We start from the raw sequence: 16,579 nt of genomic DNA, 5'->3' as shown, positions 1-16,579 counted from the left end.
TTTACTGATTACCGACCATTTTTCTTTAACCCTCGCCAGATAAAGTCATTGATTTTTAGAGAGGGGAAGGGGAGGGAAAGAGGAAGAGGGGGTAGAAAGTGGGGGTGTCTATGTGAGAGAGAAACATCAATCATGTCTCAGGTGGGATCAAACCCACAACCTAAGCATGTGCCCTGACCGAGAATTGAGCCTTTTGGTGTATGGGACAGTGGGACGGTGGGACAGTGGGACAGTGGGACAGTGCTCCAGCCACTGAGCCAGCCAGCCTGAGTGAGTGGTGACTGTTCTCTCATAGACACTGTCCTGGCCACGATTCAAGGCAGGTGCAACACATCTGTGAACAAAACAGATAAAGACTGCTGCCCACGTGGACCTTATATTCCAGTGGATGATGAGAGAGAAACAGATTTTACAAATACAATAAGTAAATTACATAGTACATTAGTATGATAGAGCTAAATGCTGTGGGGTGGGGGGAGTGGAACAAGGTAAGAAGATCGGGGGTGGTTGGGAGAGAAGTTTACAACTTAAAACAGGGCAGCCAAGGTTGGCTTGTCAAGAGGACACCAGACACTCTTCACCTAAGTCTCCAAAACATCTCCAGGAAGCAGCTTCTCCCCAGGCCTGGTGCATTCTAGGGAGTGTGAAAACGAGCAATGAATGAAGGGCGAGGCATAGGAGACAAGGTCAGAGTAGCAAAGACCTTTGCCATTAGGGACTTTGTCCTTGATGAAGAGTGAAATCAGGGCTCTGGCTGGGTGGCTCAGCTGGTTGGAGCATCACCCCGTACACCAAAGGGTTGCAGGTTCAGTTCCCAGTCAGGTGGGTATGGGAGGCACCCACTGGATGTTTTTCTTTCACATCATTGTTCCTCCCCCCCTTCCTCTCTCTCTAAAATCAGTAACAACAGATCCTCAGGTGAGGATTAAAAAAGAGTGAAATCAGGAACCACTGCAGAATTTTCGGCTAAGCAAAGACATGAGCAGACAGCCAAGATTACTGGTAACTTCAAGGAGACCAGTTAAAAGCAATTACAATAACCCAGGTAAGAGATTATGGTGACTTGTCAAGACTAGTAGCAGTGAGTAGGTGGAAAACAGTCAGACTCTGAATATCTTGAAGATATAAGAAGAAAAAAGCATCTCTCTGCTAGGCCGAGAGAGGGGTGAGTGACAGCACAAGGCAATCTAGACAGCCCACGGACGGTCAGCGCCACCATGGGAGCAACCCCAATGGACACAACATGCAGGCGGCCGGTGGAGCCGAGACCTGGAGCGGGTGGTCTAGAACGCGAGCAAGCAGTAACAGAAACGACACACACACAGCTTTGGAGATTCTTTATTCTGAGTGCCTGTTAGCCAACATTAATCGCATGACTTAAAGCCCAGCATGATGCTCTTTGTCCTGAATTCTATAGCAAAACTATTGATTCGGATTCCCCAGTGGCAAAACCTCAGAATGTCATGGTGTTTACTGTAGTATTTTGTCTTTTCCACATTCACTCCTTCCAGAACATTGGGATTATAAAGAAAAGGAAAATAAATAAAGGCCAGAATATAGTAATAATAAATTGAAGAACAAGTTGAAAACTTCAGAATATATATCAGCCCCATTAAGAGTGTTGTGTGTCACAGTCCAGCTTCTAGCTTACATCTTTTGGGTTTATTTTTTAACTTAAAAGATTCAGCAGTGCTCTGACTGGCGTGACTTGTTTGGGTATCATACCACGCACCAAAAGGTTGCTGGTTTGATTCCCGGTCAGGGCACATGCCCGGGTTTTCGGCTCGATCCCCAGTAGGGGGTGTACAGGAGGCAGCCAATCGATGTTCCACTGTCATATCAATGTTTCTCTCTCCCTCTCCCTCTCTCTAAAAAATCAATTAAAAAAATATATATGCATAAAAGATTCCGCAGTATCACTGACTTGAGGTTCTAATACATTGAAATTTCCCCTCAGATACATTTCGAAGGTATTTATGTTGGGGGAAGTATTTCTCCTAATACCCATCTTATTAACAAGGTGAGGCTGTAAGCCATGTAGTCATAGGGACATGAGTAGCATCACAGTGATCTCCTGAGGTGATGTCCTTTCATGACACAATTTTCCACTGTGAGGCAGAGTCAGGGCCTTGTTCCTCCAAACATTTACCATTTAAAGAAGGAGGGAAAAAATGGGGAGCCAGGAAAGACGGGTAGACAAGACGTTTTCTTTGCTCTGATTCCTTTTCCAGAAACTGTCCGGAGATTAAAGTTTCAGATATTCCCAAAAAACCTCTTGGATAGACAAAAACTTTAAGAATATTTTCACATTTTTGATAAATTTCCTAAAAATGTAATGGATTATACATAAAGGGGGAAATGTCTGATGGATTTATTTCCATTTTCAGAATTAATATTCTGAGAAGACTTGTTCTACATTTTTTTCCCCTCTGTATCCATTCAGTGATGCAATCCTGAACTAACATCTCTTTTTTAACAGTATCTCTGAATTTCTTTCCCATTCATCATCTCCATGAGGCCACTGCTGCCTCTCTTCAGTCTCAAATCGCAGCGGCAGTCTCAGATCTGACTTTCTGCCTCTATTCTGTCCCCTTCTCCCTGGCTGCCAAATTAATCTTCCTACACCACATTTTCACTCGGTCACTCCCCTGCTCTGAAACCTTCCATAATTCCCCAGTGCCTACAGAATTAAGCCGAAGAGCTGTGCATAGCTGCCCCCTGGTGGCCACCTGCTAACTCACTGTCCCGGATTCCAGACACAACTATGGCTGCGGAGAAGAGTGGCTTTTCACGGGAAATGGAACACCTTTTTATGTTCTAAAGAGGGGCAAAGGTGGGAAACTGGGAAGGTAAGAAGAAGTCTTTACTCTCACATCTGTGAGAAAGGGCACCCACGAGGAAGAACCTCATGCTCCCAGGACACCAGTCTTCCTGCACACTGGCTTAGAAGGAGCTCCATGTGTTGAGGGGTGTTCATCTCCATTGTTTCCACCTTTGAGTTCTATACCAACCTGGAGTTTCCTGGACAAAACATGAGTAAGCATTCACAGATGTAGAGTCAATGGTCCCCTGACCTTATACGGGTGGAGCAAAAGTAGGATAACAGATGTGAGTATGCAAACAGTTTGTTCCTGTATTACTACTTATTAATTAATGTATCATTTTCCATAAGAACAACTGTACACCTACTTTTGCTCCGAGCTGTATCCTGAAAGCACAATGCTGTAAAATTAAGTCCATTCTTGGAATGTAACATAAAAATACCTAAATTAATCAGAAAATAAACTTTTAAAAACACAAAATTTGCATTTATGTAAATTAAAAATGTAGAATCAAACATTCATGTTTTAAGTGTTCTTTTGAGGGATTTTTTTTTCTTTTAGTGGTCTGGACAAGCTAACACTTCTTTCTTTCTTTCTCTCTTTCTTTCTTTCTTTCTTTCTTTCTTTCTTTCTTTCTTTCCTTCCTTCTTCATTTATTTTCTTAATCCTCACCCAAGAATAGTTTTCTATTTATCTTCAGATAGAGTGGGAGAGAAAGAGAGGGAGAGAGAGAGAAACATTGACACCAGAGAGACACATCAACCGGCTTCCTCACACAGGACCCAGACCAGGGTCAGGGACAAACCGCAACCGAGGTTTGTGCCCTTGACTGGAATTGAACCTGTGAATCTTTGGTCTGCTTCTATACTGAGCCAAACTGGCCAGGGCCAAGCTAATATTTCTTAAAAAGTAAATGTAAAAGGAGTTTTAATTTATTGATTTTTAGAGAGATTTGTTCTGCTTATTTATGCATTTATTGGTTGATTTTTATATGTACCCTGACCAGAGTTTGAACCCACAACCCTAGTGTATCAGGACAATGCTCTAACCAACTGAACTACCTGGCCAAGGCTTGTAAGTGGTTTTTAAATGGAATGATTTCAGTCTCGGTTTCAGCTGAGGTCTTAATACAGGTAAATGCCAACTACTAAAACATTCAAAAATATAACTCCATACCACTTTTGCAGAATTAGCAGGGAAAGTGGCTAAAAATACTGGTTGCACCCTGGCCAGTTTTCCTCAGTGGTTAGCGCATCAGCCCATGGACTGAAGGGTCACAAGTTCAATTCTGGTCAAGGGCACGTACCTGGGTTGTAGGTTTCATCCCCAGTTCCAGTTGAGGTCCTGCAGGAGGCAAACAATCAGTGTGTATCTCTCACATTGATGTTTCTCTCTCTCTCCCTCCCTCCCTTATACTCTCTCTAAAAATCAGTGGGAAAATATCCTCAGATGAGGATTCACAAACAACAAACAAACAAAAACTCATTGCGACATTGACCTCCCAAACTTACTCTAAGGTAAAAAGTTTAAACTGGGAGCGCCAATTGAGCATTAGAGAGAAGAGTTCTTTAGGGACAACTGTAGCTGCGCTGAGAGTGCAGGGGGAGGGTGGCGTTGTCTTCGAACCCCAAGCCTAACTCAAAAGACTTTAAGGAAACCATTGAGTGAGCTTGAAATGTGTCCCCTGAAGTTGGAGGGACAGCCAACTGCTGTGTCTGAGTCACCTGGGTCATCTTAAAGGGCAAGGGTCTGACTGGGGCAGCGGAGTACCAGCCAGAGTTCGAAAATCAGTGTCATTCCTATGGACAGAGAGTCTCAGATGCACGTTTCTCATACCCTAATGTGGGTCATACCCAAGTAAGTGGCAAAGTCATCTTCGATCCTGTGCACGAGCCTACTGGAGAGGCAAAGAAACATCAGCAGAAAGCGACAGGAAGGACAGCTGGAATTCTAAGAAAATGGAGGCTCAGTGACTCCGACAGAAGATGCGTCCATCCACGTCAAGGGAACCCACAGACAAAATCTGATCGGATGGTGGGGGTGGAGGAATGTCCTCAAGGGACCCAAACACCCCTGAGGTCTGCCATGGGAAAGTAGACCTTTGTCATGTCAGAGAAGTCAAGAAGGATTCCTCTGCCCCTTCAACAGCCACCTTCTAGAGCAGTCAGCGCAACAAGCAGGAGGGAAGAGCAGAGGCATGGAAAGAGAGAACAGGGTCACCATGCCCTGATCCCACTGCATTTGACCAGACATAGTTCTCAACTTAGACTCCGTGATTAAAAGCAACTCGAGGGGTTTGTATTATTGAAAATGATCAAAAAGTTATGAGCCTAGTCTAAATTTCATTTGGAAGCTGGAAAATAACATTCCAACTACACAAAAAATTAGGGCGAATTGTCACGCAATTGTGTCAATGTTTCATAAATGGTAAATTCTGCTGGTGGGGTAGTTTTCATGTAATTTAATTCAGTTTTTCTACTTAGAAATTTCTTGTTCTGTTTGAATAAGACCTCTTATTTCAAGAGTGAACATTTTATAGTTGCTCGTTAACTTATAATTCCAGATATTTTATAACACGAGAATATACCACAAAATTAAGAAAAAAAGTTGTGGTCAACAAAAAAAATTTATTTTAACATACCTTAATTATGACTCATGCAGTGACTTAAGATTCAGAACTTTATAAAAAGTTATTTTTTTATTGTTTTTGAATATACACATATTTTTTCTGCAGAAGTCTGAACATGCAGGAACAAAACCTGCTTGATTTGTCTGTACTTTAAGAAAATTCTCCTAGAGTCTGGAAGTGTAAACCTCCGAGATCGGATCACTGCCACCTTAAGCCCTCAGTTAACTGTTGAACTGAACATGGATCTTGTCTTAGTAGCCTGTAATATGACTTACTATTAGTTATGGTAGATTCAATATCTAACAGTAAGAAACCTCAATCATCATCAGGCCATGTAGCAATGATACTCAAAAGGCCACAAGGAGTTCTGTGATGATTACCTTTACTCCTGAAGTTGGTATGATATTTAGCAAGCACCCACTGAATGGGGAGAAGGGAGGGGTAGGGGGACATGGGAATGTGGATGTTAAAGAAAACTCTATGTAGCAGTTTAGTTTTTAGTCAATATCCCTCATCACATTACCAAGCAAAGATATAAAATTGGTTTCATTCTACATGTATTTTAAAGGATAAATAGGCTCTTCCAAATATGACTACTATGTCTAGAATTTATATAACACTTGTTTATCAACTTGTCTATATTATCTGCAAGGAAAAGGAATGGACACATTTTTTTTTTAACCATAGAAAGATGGGAATGTTGATCATGCTAGGCTTGTGTATAGGCACGAATAAGCAATCTAACTAAAACAGGATTCACATAGTAAGAGGTAAGGGTACACAGGTAAAAGGTGGCCCCATCATAGAGGGATTGACTTCCATTTCTGCTCATCTAATCCCGACAGAGTAACAGGGACTAGACAGATGTTCCCACATGTCTTAATTTTAAAAAGAAGAAAAAGCAAACAGAAACATGAAACAACACTTAACAGATTTTGGACAACAGGCAGCGTAGGACAGTGATCTTTGAGAGAAGGTCAACAGGGTGAGCTTACCAGTAACCTGCTCACTCCTGCCTCAAGTCCAGAGAGCAGGTCCCAGGGAGGCCAAGGAAGCAGGAACCCAAACAGCTCGACCGTCTCCCTGAGGAGAAGACACAGAATTGAACCTCAGGAGACCAGTGCAGCTAGAAGGAGCAGAGCGGAGGACTGGAGAGAAGAGAGGAATGGAGAGAGAAAACAAGTTCAGAGATCTGCAGAGGGTTCGCTTGCTTCTTTGACTGCACACGTCACAGCATGTGAAGACACTATGAAGCCAGAGAGAATCACCGGAAAACAGCAGAGGGGACAGTCGCTGAGCTCACACAGAGCTAGGGAGAGTCCTTGTTTCTGCCGGCCAGAGTGGAAAGACCTCCTATTGCCCGGAGGATCAAGGACAGTCCTCAGAGGGTATTGCCTTAGTAATGGTGCCAAATTAGGCATAGACTACAAGCTCCTCTGGACCTGCCTAAGAATGCTTAAAAGCCTCAAAAGGATCAAACTATGCCAACCAACTAATTGCAACCCAGATCAAAGCCCAGAAATATTTTTAGAAGTATTACTCTCCTGAAAAACAAAACAAACAAACAAATAACCCAGTACCCACCCTTGTAAAATTCACAATATTTGGCATTTAATAAAAAATTGTCAGTCAGGCAAAGAACATGAAAATACGACCTATGACAAGGAAAAATCAAATTAATAGGAAGAGTCTTAAACATCCCTTGGGACAGTTTATATTTGTTTCCTGAACCGGAAAGGGTGGTGTTCCAGGGTGGGAAATAAAGGATTTTAATGACAGAAACAAAAAACAGAGCCTCGGTCACGAGACAGGTACCGATCTAGAAAAGAGGTAATCATGTCCGACTCCAGAGTTGCTGCTCTTGAATAAGGAAGATGTGAGATCCGCTTTTAATGTATGAACCATGATGAGGAAGATGTTTGAAAGCTCCATTGTGTTTTAATTAATGCAACTTGGAAATGAATGTTATCATACACCAACAAAGGAGAGGTGGAAGATAAGATCAGCCTTGGATATGTTGAGTGTGAGGTCATTGTTGGGATATCCAGTTGAAGATGGGCCATATGAGACTAGCCCAGGATGGAAAGAACACAGGAGACGGTGCTAACAATGCTGCTTTTTTTTTTTTTATCCTCACCTGAGGACATTTTTCCATCTTTTGTTCAGATAGAGTGGGAGGGAGAGAGAGAGAGAGAAACATCGACGTGAAAGGGACACATTGAGTGGCTGCCACCCTCACAACCCAACCAGGGCTGAAGACAAACTGCAACCAAGGTACGTGCCCTTAGCGGGAACCGAACCCAGGTCTCTCTGAGCCGCAGGCCAACGCTCTAACCGCTGAGCAAAACCGGCCAGGGCAACAATGCTGCTTTTTGAGAGTCACAAGCCTCAAGGCATGTGGCTTTGTTGTGTCCTATACATTGTTGAGTTACTCAAGTTAAATCCCAAGAGGAAACCCTAATCAATAGGACAACTCTATTGAAAAACTAGACTTGTCGCTGAATAATCTGTAATTTCGTCGGGAATTTCCTCTAAAATCCTGCTTCTGAGAAAGCCTAGAGACTTCTGACTTTGGTCCTTCACCATGGCCCCTCGACCCCTGCAGGGGCCATTGTTTCTCTGCTCTGGGCCCTAGTCTGCCTCTCAGCTTACCTGCGCCCTCAGGTAGCTCTGCCCCCTCCAAGGGCTTCTCTGCAGACTAGCTCCAGGCAAGTTCCATCCTGTGCGGGGCCCCACGGCTCACGTCTTCTCAACCTGTGTCATAGGAATTATTCCCAGCATGGTGGTTACCCTCCCAGGTGTGTAGCTCATCCTCCAGCCTAGTGCCCCACAGCTTGGCCAAGAAAATACCAAGCCAGTGATTTGGCATTTCCTCTCTGGACCTTTGTTTTACCAATGACGTGTGTCTGGCCTCACCTGATAGGTGAGTCTAGAAGAATCACTGCCCCTTCGCCCTAAATGTCAGACAGTTTGCTTTAGTCAGCATGTTCAGTTTAGTACAAATTGTAGAAATAAAAAGAGCTGTAATGTCCAAAGCCTAGTTTTTCCTTCACAGTACTTACTATGGAGAACATTTATATTGTCTCCCAGTGAGGATCAGCCTGGAATCTGAGGATTCTGGTCGACTATACTTATCTGTTTCCAAAGCAGTCCTATGTGTTTAAAAATATTCTGAGAAGGTAACAAAGGCTTCATCATACTACCAAAAGCATTGATGGCACAAAAATGGTTAAGAAACACAACAAATCATCTCATTGCAGAACTGTGTTCTTGGACTCATTAACCTATTTGAAATATTAAGTACCTGGGAAGGCATAAGGTAGTTTGTGGGAAGAATGGAGATGTCAAGGTGTATAAGGCATAGTCCTGGGAAGTTCACATCTACTTTGGGAGATTAAGCCACACACATGAAACCCACATAAACGTTGGATCACTTTCCACCACAGTGCTCTGTTTTATTTTCTTCATAGATCTAATAATATTTGACATTATCTCATCTGTTTCCACTTTACTTGGCTGTTATTTATTATCTGACTCCCCTGCTAGAATATCTGTCTTATTCTTTAAATCTCCAGACCTAGAACAGTGCCTGGCTCATAATATGAACTCAATAAATATGTGATGGACGTGGCCTGGCTGGTGTGGCTCAGTGGTTGAGCATCAACCCATGCACCAAGAGGTCGCCAGTTTGATTTCTGGTCAGGGCACATGCCCAGGTTGTGGGCCAAACCTCCAGTCGGGAGGCATGCTGGAGGTGACCAATCGGTGTTCTCTCTCATCGATGTTTCTCTCTCTCTCTCTCTCTCTCTCTCTCCCCTCCTCTAAAAAATTAATAAAGAAAAAAATATTTTAAACATGTGATGGATATATATATGAATAGGCAAACAATGAACACAAAGACTAGAGCAACTCTAAGACTAAACTAGATACTTGCTATGGACTTTGGCTATGGACTTGGTATGCAACAACACACACACACACACACACACACACACACACACTCACACACACAGCCTTCCTGCTCATCATTTCTGGATATTTATTTGCTTCTCTCCTCCAAAAGCCCACACTGAGAGGAGCACTTAAATTCTCTCCCGCTCTTTCTCATCCAGAGAGTTCCCTTCCTCCCACACCGTGTTCCCGAGAGCCGACAGGTGACCAACCTCATCCAGCAGCTGCTGGAAATACCACCCTTCTCCCAAGCAGCAGCAGCTTCCAGAATTTCTGGTGGACAAAACTCTTCATCTTGTTTCACACACTTACGTGAAAGGCTAAGTGAACAGTGCGACCCCACTGTTTGCACATGAGTTCAAAGCAGGGAAGGACCCGCAGGCCCTGGAGTTGTCAAGAAAAACTTTGTAGCAGGCATGTGACTTGAGCTGGTGCTTAAAGGATTAGGTTGCAAGGAGTTCCTCCCGTGCCCTGTCCCAGGACAGGGCCCCATACAGCACAGATCAGCGTCTGTAGTGCTCACTGGCTGACATACAACACTGTTCGAGAAGGGAATTGGAGCTACTATTTAAACAGGCCCAGAAGGATCCTCGGCACTGTAGGTCCATTCACAGCTTTAGTTCAAATAAAACTGCACTCTAAATTCTCCAGTAAACTTCATCACCTCTCAAACACTTATCCCTTCAGCAAACCACGGCGTAGCCCCTGATTTATGAAATCTTTAGAAGGTGCTAAAGGGCCTGGAGGAAGATATTCAATTGCAAATACCTCAGTGCCTCCCTGCCCTGGGGCTCACAGCCACAGGAATACCAATACCTGGCATTTGACTAGGACTTCCCATGCAAGAGACCCAGAAACTCTTTACACCGCGCTATCTTAGTAAAACTTAGTTAGGATTTTGCATTTTAAAGATGCTTCAGGATGCCTTCCTGCCCCTCTATCATGTCCTTAGGTTCTAGTCTCAAAGTACCAACCTCTATGACCTCAAGACACCTGAGCCTGCAACCACGAGGGTCGCTCTTTCGTGTCTGATGAGCCATGTTTTCACACCAATGCATTTCCGGAGGTGGATAGCACACCACAAAGTGATAGAGCACTTTTCCAGACCCAGGCAGGTCTCTTAAAAAGTAGAGAGTAAGATCCGCAAGAAGTAAAAAGAAAGTGAATAAATTAAGATTGTGGGTAGAGAGTAGGAAAAAAGAGGATACAACTTCCAGACCATGAAAAGGGGAGAGTGTGACTGAGCAGCAACGTGGCTGAAGGAAGTCCGCAGCAGCAATGAGACAAACGGCCGGAAAGGACGAGGTGGTCCCCAAGCCCGAGCTGAGCTATTGGCCGCTGGTATAGGTGAACCAGCCTAACTGCTCCCAGACCAGCCATTCAAGGATAATAGAGCCAGAAGTTGCCCTAGAACTCATGTTCTTGGTGATCATTTTCTTTAACGTGTAAGGATGTTAGCTGTAAAACAAGACTGCGAGATGAACTCTGATGCGTCCATCACCTCGTCAAGGCCCTGCCATGTACACAGAAGAGAGTACACAGATTTTCATTCCGAGACGACCTCCAAGGCGAACCTTGTGAGCACGCTCTCTCCGCTGTTTCCAATCCCCTCTTCCTCTCGCTGCTTTCCCTGCAGCTCTCAACATGCCTACCTGCTCTGCCTTCTGTGCTCTCAGCACGGTCCCGCAGTGTGGCAGGGACCTCCCTGCTCCCTCCCTCCCTGTGCTCAAGACCGGGATGGAAATCGCCATCCCCCGCTGCCTTCCACAGCAGCTGAGCGGAAGGCGCTGCAAGTCCTCCTCCTTCCAAACGTGCGCACCTTATAGTTCACGTTTAATCCCTAGGCTGTGCCTCTAAAATGTAATCTGTACGTCTCTCATGTACTCTGGCTCTTTCTCAGTTTAATAAAGTGAAGGTGACATATTCTGTTCAAAAAAACAGCATTATTCAGAGTGACTGTTGGCCTACCAAACCAGTCTCACCCAGAAGTCTGTCTTTCTCATTCCACCGTGTGTGCCCCAACTCTGAGCATCTTCTATTGAAAACGAGAGATTAATCTTGGTTCTCCTCTCCAGACTTCTTTTTAATCCTACGTATCGAAAATGTTCATGAAAACACGAACAAAAACGACAGCTTCTTTCCTGAACTGCGTATTTTTAATCAGGTTACTTGCCTCAAAAAGGGAACCCAGAATAATGAAACATGTGTTTGGCCCAGTTTCAAAAGAAACACTGCTTTCCTGTTCCTCTCCTTGACGGTCCCACAGCCGAGTGTGGGTCTCTGGGGACCTGTGGATTTTCCACATCTCACTTACTTTAGGGCTGGAGAGAAGAAATCTTTCTAAATTACCAAGTACGAGCTGATCAGTGTAAGTGAGGTGCTGTCATTTCTTCATTAGACTATTCTCTGGTGCTGGAATTATTGCTCTTCCAACCATCTTCATTTTTTTTTATTTTATTTTTTGCATCGGATGAAAAGATTAATAAAATAATATGATAACCTCTGTGAAATTAAACAAAGCACTTTTCTTTTTTTATTCACCAATAAATCTCATCTTACTGAGTTACATGTTGTCACTAACACTAAAGAGTCCTTCCTTAGAAATCCATCAAATTAATCATATCATGCTGTGTCGTGGAAGGGTGTTCAACTAAAAGTCAAGACACCTTGGTTCTGGTCCAGAATCTGCCTCTAATTATGCAATTCTCCCAATTCCACTGGGTCTCCATTTCCTCATTAGTAAAATGAGAAAGGTCGGCTCTGTGATGGCCATACTCTTTGCAAACTTCGATATTCATTCAGTCAGCATTTATTGAAAGCCTACTGTATGCCCGGCACTGGATATATAAAATGCCATGGCCTCCAGGAGCCCACATAGAATGAGACTTAGACAGAAACTATTTCCACGGGGTAAAAGGAACTTGAGCGCTGTACTTAGAGGAACACCTCTCTCTTCCGGAAGACGGGAGTGCAGGGGGGGAGCAAAGAGATGACTCTTGCCCAGGGACTTGTGGAACGGGAGGTACTCCAGCAAACCAAAGGGTGAGGGCTGAGGATGTGGAGAATGCTAAACACAGAGAAGAGCATGTGCCACAAGATAATGTTTTGTCACTTCTGTAGCCTTTCCCAAAGCACAGACCCCTGAACAGGAATGGCCCTTGGGGAAGGGGGGGAGTTTGCATGGTGAGGAATGCCAGAGATGAGCCAGAGAGAGGAGGTGGGGCCTCGTCCCAGGCCACGGAAAGCAGCAAAGGTCTTGAAGCAGCGGGTCACATTGGCAGCAGGAGGGAGGGACTGGAGGCAGCAAGTCTAGCAGTGGCAAGATCAGCTGAAATACTCCTGCAAGAATCTGTGCAATCAAGGATGACCCCAAGTAAGAGAGCGGCAGTGGGATGTAGAAGAGAAACATATATGACAGATATTTCTCAGGTATCATCGACTGGCCCTGCTGTCCATTAAATGTGGGTGTAGAGCACGAGGAAGGAATTTGATGTTGATCCTACTCATTAAGACAGCAGGGGGAGGAGGAGTTATGAGAAGCAAGATAAGATGTTCACTTGGGGACCTGTAGTGCACCAAGTGTCTATAGACCATATAGGTGGAGACATCCATTAACTAGGTAGTTGCACAGTTAGGTCTGGATGTTGGGGAAACAGATCGAGGTTTGCAGCTTAATATAAACATTGATAATAGATGGTAGAGGTGTGTTGACTTTGTCTTTTTACCCCTCAATGTTTTTCTTACACGTCCCGTACAGAGCTGTAAGAATCAGAGGCTCCAGAAATGCTTCTTGATTGATTGAGTGGTTGTGATATTCCTATGTCTCAGGAAGCTCACAGAACCGAAGGCAACTTTCTCTTACAATCTGAGGACGGGACCTGGACTTACAAATGGAAGTAATCCTTATCCCGCTGGACCATTAAAAATCCCCAAAGAAAGCATCCTTGTCTAATGTCATATCACAAAACCATTTCTTAGATTCCTTAGAGAAAAATACCCACAGTTAAGAACTTAGTAAATCGAGGAAAATAATAGAGCTGTGGGTGGAGCCCAGATGATATACCAGTAAATTGTGATCTGAAAGTGACATACATGTCTCCATTCCAATACCAAACTGTGCATTTAAAACCGGTGCCATTTACTGTCTGTGCATGTGGGCGAGTGTTGAGGGAAGTGCAATGGTTGTCAGCCTCCGCGGGACAGATGTAAGTGATGACCGGTGATCGAGGCTGGAGAGAAAATGGCCAGGTAAAGTTCCAGCCTGTCTGTCCCTTCAGGGTGGGAAAGTTTATGGCTTAACATACAGTGGTAACGATAACAGGAGACACAAATCCCACATCACATTTATGCTTAGAAGAGGATGGTTTCCTTATAAATCTTAACTTAAAACTATCATATGGCCCATAATTTTGATAAGAAAAATATATTTCTATCTGAAATTTAGGCTGAGAATCTGATTATAGATATGGACCATCTCCCAGGGGCGGAGGGGTGGATTTTACACAAACAAACTTGAGCATGGAGTTTATGGGGATTCATGACTCCATGATTCAAGGGTCCTAAGTCAAAGAGAGGGGTGGAAGAAGACACAAATAACCAATTCCACTTACCCATTTGCTATTAAAAATCATAATCTTTCCAATACTAATAGTCAGCAAATGAGACCCTTGAGGTTTGTTTGTTTGTTTGTTTGTTTTACTTTGTTTGATTCTCTTGCCAATGAGGAGCTTCTCTAACATTTCTGTGCATGACTAGAGAGACACTGAGAATTGGAAAATATCATTTTCATAGAACATTGTATAATATATAATAATTTTTTAAATGTATATATATTCCTTATATAAGATTCCATGTATACACAACTCACTAACATAAAATACCAGAAAGCAATAAAATAAACAAACTGATACAAGCTATATAACACAGATAAATCTCAAAAACATGCTATGTCAAAGAAGTAGACACAAAAGGCCACGTGTGGTATGCTTCCATTACATGATGTATGCAGAAAAGGCAAATTTCCAGAGAGGAAGCAGTCTGAGGAAGGGACCTGGGCTAGGGGTGCATCATTTCTACAGACAGACATGAGAGAACTTTTTGAGGTCATGGAAATGTTCTAAAACTGAACTGTGGTGATAGTTCTGTAAAGTTACTAAACGTCATTGAATTGTATACTTATAATGGGTAAAAATTTTGTTTGTAAAATACACTTCATTTAAGCTATTTTTAAAAAGAGTCTCTGGAAGCAAACCAGCACCTCAGCATCTTCTTAGGATTCAGAAATGGAGCATTGATCGTTGAATGCCTTGTTTCACGATATTTGGCATGTACATTATAAAATTCTTCCATACCAAGTCATGAACAATCAGATGGGTTGTTTTCAAGGAGTCCTATTTTATTAACCCACTGGACTATATTTGTAATTGTAAAGGAGATTAGTCTGACAACAATCTTCCATTAACTACTCTAGAAATTATTGCAGTAACTTCCTGTGGTCAGGAGGGAATGTATGACTGTGTGGAATTGATACACTCAACAGATATTCCATGAGGATCACTCGATTGTACTATCCCTTGGATAGTTGGAATGGTTTGGCTTAACATAAATAATTTTATGTCCTCTGTAAGTATTTGCTTAAGTAGAACCATCATCATTATGCCATTAGGTTGAATTTTAGGACTTAGGCTTGTTTAGCTGGCTTTTGGTGCATTTATATTTGGCTTTCTTAGGAATTAACCACAGACCATTAGTGAAAACAATACAGAGGCCTGGAGAACTGTACAGCCAGTCTGAGAAAAGACGATGAGGAGGGCCTTGGCTGAGTTTTCAGAGTTTTGCCCCGAGTTCCCCAAATTCGTTGACAAACAAGATTTCTATTAATGATTTCTATTAATAATCATTTTAAAAGAAAAAAAATGTCCGGAACAATTTCCACAAGAATCCTCTAAACGCCCTCCCTACCCCAACACCTGCTCCCTGATACAACACTCCCCTTAGGCACATGGCAAAATACCAAGACTATATTATTTTTTTTTAAGTATAACAAGATTCTGTTGTTTTTGCTAAAGAAAGAGGAAAGATCTGGGAGCTCCTTTTAAATTTTTTAAAATTTTATATATGCCTGGAATCTATTCCCCCACTACCTCCAAAATGCTGTCGATGGCAGGAGGGGGGGACAGTAGGGACAGCTGCCAGTGGGGAAGGCTGGCTGGATGACTCTGGCTCAACCCTCAGGGGGGGAGGGCATATGCCCGGATGGCAGGTGAGGGTGAAAGCCCTTTGAAAAATCAACCCAGACTAGTTTGCCTGCAGGAGTTAGGTATTTCCTCCTTCCTACTCCCTATCACTTGGAAATAACTCTATTTTTAGTGTTTGTCATAATGTAGCATTGTCTTTCTCCCTCAGTAGAAATCCTCAAAATAACAACTGGATCATATACATTGTTCTACCCACAGTTCCTGGCGTGCTTCCTTTCACAGTGTATGCTCCTTACATGTCTAGGATAATGCAACCAATAAAACTTTAGAAAGGCTATTATAGATTGTTTTAATAAATAAAAGTAATAAGTGAAATTAACTTATTGGGAAAATTACATTGATGAACAACACATTCTATCTAGGAAAAGAATGTCCTCACTTGAAGATTTTTTATCAGAATTTGCGCTCAATATCCATGTATTTATTTTTGTAAGCCAGTTGCCTGTGTTGCTGTGCAACATGCTATATGCCTTTAGCTCCAAAAAGAGTCAAGTTATCACTGGGAGCTTCTCTAATGACTATCACATCAAAGCAACTTTCAAGCATGCTTTAGTAATGCGTATGTAAAATTTCTCCCTGGTCATTATATTTTGTCAAATCTAAATACAGGACTTGCTGTAGGTAGTGCTTTAATTCTTTGTACAGTTCCTTTTATCTGTAACTGTTGCCACTTGTTCTGCAAACCAGTCAACCTGTTATGGTGATATCCATATGTGAAAATGGCAATCGTTTTGTTGTTTGTTTTTTAAGGTTAAAGGTACCTTAACAGTATTATAAAATATTTAGATCTGACGGAACCCTTTCTAATTAGATGCAATATACTTTTGGGAAAAGTCTAGCAAGATGTAACCAATAAGTAAGTTGACAAACCGCCCCGGCCGATTTGGCTCAGCGATTGGAGTGTCGACCTGCAGACCAGA

This window comes from Molossus molossus, unplaced genomic scaffold (genome assembly GCF_014108415.1).
Source record: "Molossus molossus isolate mMolMol1 unplaced genomic scaffold, mMolMol1.p scaffold_m16_p_9, whole genome shotgun sequence".
NCBI classification, from domain to species: domain Eukaryota; kingdom Metazoa; phylum Chordata; class Mammalia; order Chiroptera; family Molossidae; genus Molossus; species Molossus molossus.
The sequence above is the reverse complement of the archived record's forward strand: the minus strand, read 5'-3'. Positions refer to the sequence as shown.